Source organism: Schistosoma mansoni, chromosome 5, assembly GCF_000237925.1.
Source record: "Schistosoma mansoni strain Puerto Rico chromosome 5, complete genome".
Taxonomy (NCBI): domain Eukaryota; kingdom Metazoa; phylum Platyhelminthes; class Trematoda; order Strigeidida; family Schistosomatidae; genus Schistosoma; species Schistosoma mansoni.
The window spans coordinates 3,642,716-3,649,842 of record NC_031499.1 but is presented as its reverse complement, the minus strand read 5'-3'; the positions used below and the strand labels follow the sequence as shown (position 1 = coordinate 3,649,842).

General features: G+C 34.5%; 2 non-coding genes across 2 annotated transcripts; one reads left to right on the top strand and one right to left on the bottom strand.

The window, feature by feature from the left end:
- The first annotated feature begins 340 nt into the window (after positions 1–340).
- Positions 341–412, top strand: Smp_tRNA_01830_Pseudo_TTG.1.1. Its single transcript has one exon. It is a non-coding gene (tRNA).
- Positions 413–1,737: 1,325 nt separating this feature from the next.
- On the bottom strand, positions 1,738–1,804 carry Smp_tRNA_01347_Gln_TTG.1.1. The gene has a single exon. It is a non-coding gene (tRNA).
- Positions 1,805–7,127: the final 5,323 nt, after the last annotated feature.

The window sequence follows — 7,127 nt, the reverse complement described above, 5'->3', positions numbered from 1 at the left end:
TTTATAGTATAGATTTTAGTGTGATGATATAAATTCAAGATTGTATTATTGTCTACAGTGAATCAATTTGGAAAACTAATCATGTTTCATGGTCACTAGTATTTGAATATTACCTTTAGCATAGTAAACAGTAAATAGTTAACAAGTTCTCACAAGAATAAACCATTCACTTCATAATATAACAAATATAGTAGTTGTTGTTATTGTTAAGTATAATACTGAAAATATGTTATCATCATATTCAGCAACTTATTATTGCTTAAATAATGATGAGAAGATTCAAACAAACAATACCAAATGAATTTAACTTCACCTCATTATACAAGCAAATGGCTATCAGGACTCTGTAGCTGAGTGGATAACGTGTTGGCGTTTGAAGAGAAAGGTACTGAGTTCGAGTCTCAGAGTGAACATCAACTCTGAAATGCAGGAGCATCCAAGTGACGAGTCCAAAATAAGACGAAAGGGGCGTCCTGGATTCCACTGTTAGCCACTATCCATCTTTGCTTATAATGCTTGTGAATTAAGGCAATATCGAGGCAATACGCACAGTATGCACATATGCCAAATAGAGACTAATCGATACAGTCCTAAACATCGATGGGAAGATTTAAACAAACAATACTAAGTGCATTTAAATAATATTGATTGTTTTTTCACGAATTGCGTTGAACCAGTTTTCTGTTTTCGAAAGGTACATCACCTTCTTACACGTTATTTTATGTATATTTAATAAATTGATATTGATTTATACATTAGGTTGAACCGATTAAATAATCTTTCCAAGATGTATGATCAAACGTACACCAAATGAATTTGATAAATAACGTGTCAAAGTTTCAAACAATGGCTGATAGGCACGAATTTCGTTGGAAATATCAATACAATGGAAAATAGGTTCATTAAGTTGAAATATGGTGTATAGCAACATATTTTCATCTTGGTAGTAAACAATTAGCAAACAGCATTTCAAGATGTTTCATTTTCATCTTAGATTGCTATTATTCAACAACATCGTTGAATTATCCATAGAATCCTCTAGCCGACAAGGTTAGATCAAAGAATTTTAATTTTTCAAGTGAGAATGTTATCAATAAGTAACTGAGTTTGAAATGAATGGCTTTTAAGCAACTTTAGAACGGATAAATATGTTCATAGTGGCGGTAGTATGATAATCTAGACATATCTTTAAGTATATGAAAATAGAAAATCCTTAACTAATTATTCTCAATAGAAGCAGTTTAAATTTAGAGTGTTCTATACGTTACTTAGAAGTTTTATACCCATCTATGGAAATGGTTGAATAGTTCAATATTATTCAGCAATGTTATAACTTGTGGCCTTGTGTGCTCAATAAATGTATAACATTATAATACCCCCGAGTAGAGAGCAGTAAATTACCGATCGGAACAAGGACGTGTAAGCCCGTACGAGGAGTTTAGAGTACCTCTCGGTCCTGATTCCCACCTAGTCCAGCCAGTTAAGTTCAGAACACCAATAATAGCCTCTGCAATATGAATCATTTATTTCAAACATACTGGGTTTATATACCAACTAGACAGACTACATCGTACCATAGAATAGAAAATAACATTTGTACAAGATTTAGCCAAATGTGGCTGTGAATAAGGGAGATAGTAATTGATAGACTGGGGATAACTCAAAAGTAGTACAACGTACAACAATAGTCCTATTTTGGACTCGTCAGCTGGATGTACCTGCATTTCAGAGTTGATGTTCACTCTGGGACTCGAACCCAGTACCTTTCGCTTCAAACGCCAACACGTTATCCACTCAGCTACTGAGTCCTGATAGCCACATGATTTTTGTCAATCCTCAATATTTATCCAATTTTTATTTCACCGAATATTTGCATCATGTTGCTTAAGTGTTTCAAATTGGAAAACAACAAACACCTGTTCAGTATTTCCTAACTTTCTTTTACACTGGTTCTATAATCAATATCCCTTGGTGATGCAATTCCCTCTTATTAACAATAGTATTTTTTTTTACCATGAAATGTATTAACGTGTAGTTATATTTCTTTTGATAAGTTATCCTATGATATGGTGAATCTTATCAACTAACTAACCTTGAATATAATCTATGATTGTTCAGTTTATCACAATTAAAAATACATAAATTGTATAGAGATCTAATTGTTTACTGTAATCTATTTCACATACAATCATTAAAGTGATTGAAGAAATAAAATGAATAGTTCTACTGGTTGTAGTTAAGTAAAAGTATACTATACTATACTACTGCTAGCTTTTGGTGAAGCAGTCAGAATTAAACTAACACCTTATGGATATTTTGTGCAAAACTGAAAACATAGTATAAAATAACTTCTATTTTGTTATGAACTAAGTGAAATTTGTCAATGTTTGGTTCTCAAAATGTTAGAAATTGATAAAAACATATATTTTGATTGAGATGATGAATTGACCACCATTGAAAACCTGGAAGAAGTGGATGGCCGTTCCGTCCTACTATGGGACTCTTCAAGAGTGCGCATTCACTATCTCGTATCAGAGGGGCTCGAACCCAGGACCTTTGGTCTGGAGTGCGAACGCCAAACCTCTAGCCCACTAGGCAGACATTCAATGGTATTAATGTCTAACTTCAACCAATCCACGATATTATGCGACTATCTTCCATTGTTTTCGGTGGGTAACTGTCTCACACCCGACACGGATTAGCTTAACTGGTCACAGTTTCGCACTAGGTTTACGAGATTTATCTCTTAAAGTTAGTTACTAGGTATAGACATCGATTATGCAACCAAATAGTGAATATAACTTGGTGTTTATATTAAAAATACGATAGATATTTACTCCAAATGCAAATTATCTGCGAGACTACTTGATGTAACATAGTCGAGTGTTTGTGTAGTTAGGTAGTATTCTCCCACTCTAATTTCTTATTTTAAACTTCAACCCTTAAGTGATATTAGGTGATATCAGTATGTGATGTAGATTTTTACCTTAATTCAGAATACTAGCCCAACTCCTAATGCAAAAACTTGACTGTTTTTCCTTTACTATAATAACTAATCTCATATGAAAGTGTTATGTATATCGAAACTATTTATCTTGTAATTTCATTGTTTTTTTTTGACGGCAAATTGTTTTATAACTATGCACTGTTTATCGATTGACTAATTGGTCTCTCAAGGTCGACAGTTTTATATACTTTTACTGAATCGTTTTTTTAAAAAAGGAGGGTCATATTGTAAACTTTTTACTAGATACGCTAGCTGGGCGATAAAGTGTTTTGATAACTTTCGGAAAAATCATTTAGGGGTATATTATGAAATATCTAGGATTATTTAGGTAGATGAAATATTGAAGAAAATGGCTTTTTCATAGTTGAAATCATGAGCCAATTGAAGCTAGACCATCATGGTAAACCTAGAAGCACTGGACAGTCGTTTCGTCCTATTATGGGACTCTTTTTGTCAAGTGAATCAAATGTTTCAGTGTAAACCATAATAAATCCAAGAGTGATTCATTGACAAGATGAATGCTAACTTATTGTGCTAATGAATAAATTAAACGTTGGTGATATTTCGTGCTATTAAATAAATGGCTAGCCGTGTGGATGATCTGTAATGAACTTCATTCTGTGAATCGCTTGTGAACGCTGCTCAAGCAGAATATTTCTGGTTAAGGAAATTAGAAATCTCCACAAAACCCCCTCTGATTATAGTCATATGCTCACTAGTGACTGACTTCAAGATATATGTCCTGGAGTTCTAGTGAGAAGCAATGCTCAGTGGAGTTCAACAACGTTTGTTGCGAGATAACACCTCACTGAAGACAATTAGTGAACGGTTGCTCGAAATCGTGGATCAGTTGAAGTTAGACATCAACACCGTTGGATGCCGGCTCATTGGTCTAGAGGTTCACTGCTCGCGCGCGAGACTGGTAGGTCCTGAGTTTGAATCTCGCGAGGCGGGATCGTGGATGCGCACTACTGAGGAGTCCCACAGTAGGACGAAACGGCCGTCCAATGCTTCCAGGTTTTCCATGGCGGTCGAGCTTCAATTGACTCATGATTTCAACTATAAAGAAATTAGAATAGCATCAGATATAAGTAAACAATATTGTTTTCAATTAGATCATTATTAAGTTTAACTCTACTAAACATGAATATTTATGTATGTATATGGAAATATTGAACCAATCACGGAAATATTTGAGTCGATGATTAGATCGCATAACTACACATAATAGGTAAAGGGTACAAACTCATGATAAGAAGACAGGTGTCTATTGATAGTGACAACAATAATAAAAATTCTAGTCAATAGTTCAACATGGGATGTAGTTCAAACTTGGGCTTAAAAAAATAATAATCACAAAAATAGGTGATAGCTAACAGTGTAGTGCGGGACGAGCGTTTCGCCCCATCTGGGACTCGTCAACCGTATGCACCTGTATCCCAGAGTTGATACTCACCCCACGAGTTAAACTCAGTACTGTTCGTCTCATGCGCAATCTTGTAATCTACTTAGTTGCCGAGTTCAGATGGCCACCAGGTTGTGCAATGGGGTGAATTTTTAATTCATTTTTGTTTTGGTTGTTTAAATCTTCGCACTGATGTTTATGACCGCAAATGATCAGTCTCATATTGACCTATGTGCATCTGTCTCTGCTTATAATGCTTGTGACATAAGATAATATAGGATAATATAGGATATATATATAGGATGCACATATGCCAATAAGCGACTGATCACTTGCAGTCCTAAACATCAATGGGAGGACTCAACCAACAAATACAAAAATGAATGGTCACATTACGTAATAAGAAGTGTGTTAATAATTAGTTATTGAGGAATGTGAACAAAAAGAGGTGAAAAGTAACAAATAAGTACAGGATGTGAGAAGAATAAGTAAAATCGTTTACTATGTCATATACGTCCAAGGAAGGGACAAGGCTGTCACAAATTTATTTTTAACACATAAAACTAGGGTTATAATGGGTTCGGATCCTTAAAGCCTCTGGTATAAGTAGGAGACGGAACTGAACTCCATTCGTAAATGATGAAGGTATACGATAGATCACTCAAAATGATTCTGTTTTGTCTACCATATTATCACTGTCAACCAGGTGTGGAAAGAAAGACCTCCAGATAGTTTTTTATCGGGCTCATTCCAAACCTAGCTGGTATATGCTCGTTCATCTTTGGTCAAGTTACCTGGTAGTACGTCCGGTATAGCTATCTCTGATGAAGTGACTGAGTTTGTGAATGAAAATTGAGGAGATGAACTCAGGTAACTTACCCTATGTTTGGGTAGATACTTCTGGTCTACTAGAAAATAAAAGCGCAAGATTACCAGCGTAGAATGTCCTATAAGCTGCTTCTAATAATGTAGAAGATTGTTTCAAATGTTAATGATAGTGAAGGGCTAGAATTTTGAGAAAATGATGACTTTTCATGCAATTAACTTACCATGATCTTAGTAAATAATAACAATATACTGACCATTGACTGGTTTGGAGACGAATTTGCCAACCATCCAGAGGGAAACTGTAGACAGATTAAGACAGTAGTGAAAGGTCTGGATTTAATTCTTGTGTTAGTTGGTGACGATGCACTCATGAAAAATCGCAAATTAGAAGAAAACGATTATATAGTACTTCATGATGAAAATTTTCTTCAGTTGTGAATCTTACTCCAACCGGCACGATGATAACAACTAAGTAATATTTTCTTATTTTTTAAGTAATTGATTAATTTCATAAGAGGTTATAAGTAATTATCAGTATGAAGTACTAGATTAGCAGAAACCCATTGGGATTAAGTGACTTTCATGAGTTTTTAAAATGATAGGCAAATCTAGTGTTAATCATATTTAATTTTATTATGAAATTTTCAGTATAAGATAATATAGAGTTCGTTATAATATAGAAATATTACGTATAAGATATATCGTTAAATCCTTTCTGATATTCGTCAACAAATGTCCTGGTACGGCATTGTAATTATTACCATTTTTGGTAAACCATGTACAGATTTGCAACTGTACAGCTTTGAGAATAAATTCGCCAAAAACAGAACTATTCACTGAACCAATTTTTTCTTAAGTTGATAATCATTCATGTAAACTACCAAAACTTCTTAGGCTAATTTGACTTTTTGTTAAATCAAATCAGATCATTTATAAACACAACGTATTACGTAAATATAAGTTTTGACCATATGATTATAACAAATTGTAATACATAGGATACAATTAAAAATATTTCACAAAACAAGAACCCAAATACCTAAGTGAACCTTTTTTTTGTTAATATTTCATATAAATGTTCAAAGTATTACTTTGATTTACTATGTTAAGTTAGATCGTTCGAAGAAAAATGATGTCTGTAATAACAGTTATCAGCAAACACTTACATAATTCAAATTAATATAATGGTTGGATTTATGAGTTGATTAAAGCTAGACCACCATGTAAAACCTGGAAGTACTAGATGGCCGTTTCATCCTAGCACGGGACTCCATAGAAGTGTGCATCCTCGATCCCTCAGACTGGAGATTCGGACCCAGAACCTCTAGTCTCTCACGCAAACACTTAGCCCTCAGACCACTGGTTGATAGTCCGACGGTGTTAATGTCTAACTTCAATCAATCCATGATATTGCGTCACCGTTTCTGTTATCAGGCAGTTACTCACTGGAAACAATAGTGGACGATGGTGTGATATCGTGCTGATGTTAGACATTAAAACCGTCAGACGCCAGGTCAGTGATCAAGGTGTTAAACATTAACGAACGAAAGACCTGAGTTCGAGTCCCGTGTGAGGGATCATGGATGCACGCCACTGAGGTTTCCCATACTAGGACGAAACAGCCGTCTAGTGATTCTAGGTATTCCATGGTGATCTAGCTTTAATCAATTCATGAATTCAACTATTAAATTACTACAATCTCCACAAAACCTCTATTCAATTTGAATATATATATGGATAGAGTGATAGATAGATAGATTGATGAGTGGAACGATATTCTTTCTCATTGAAAACAAACTCAGGGAAATCAAGTGTTATCAATAATCCTAAACTTGTAGAGATATCAATCCACTGAAGACAATTGGTGGATGGTTGCACAAAATCGTG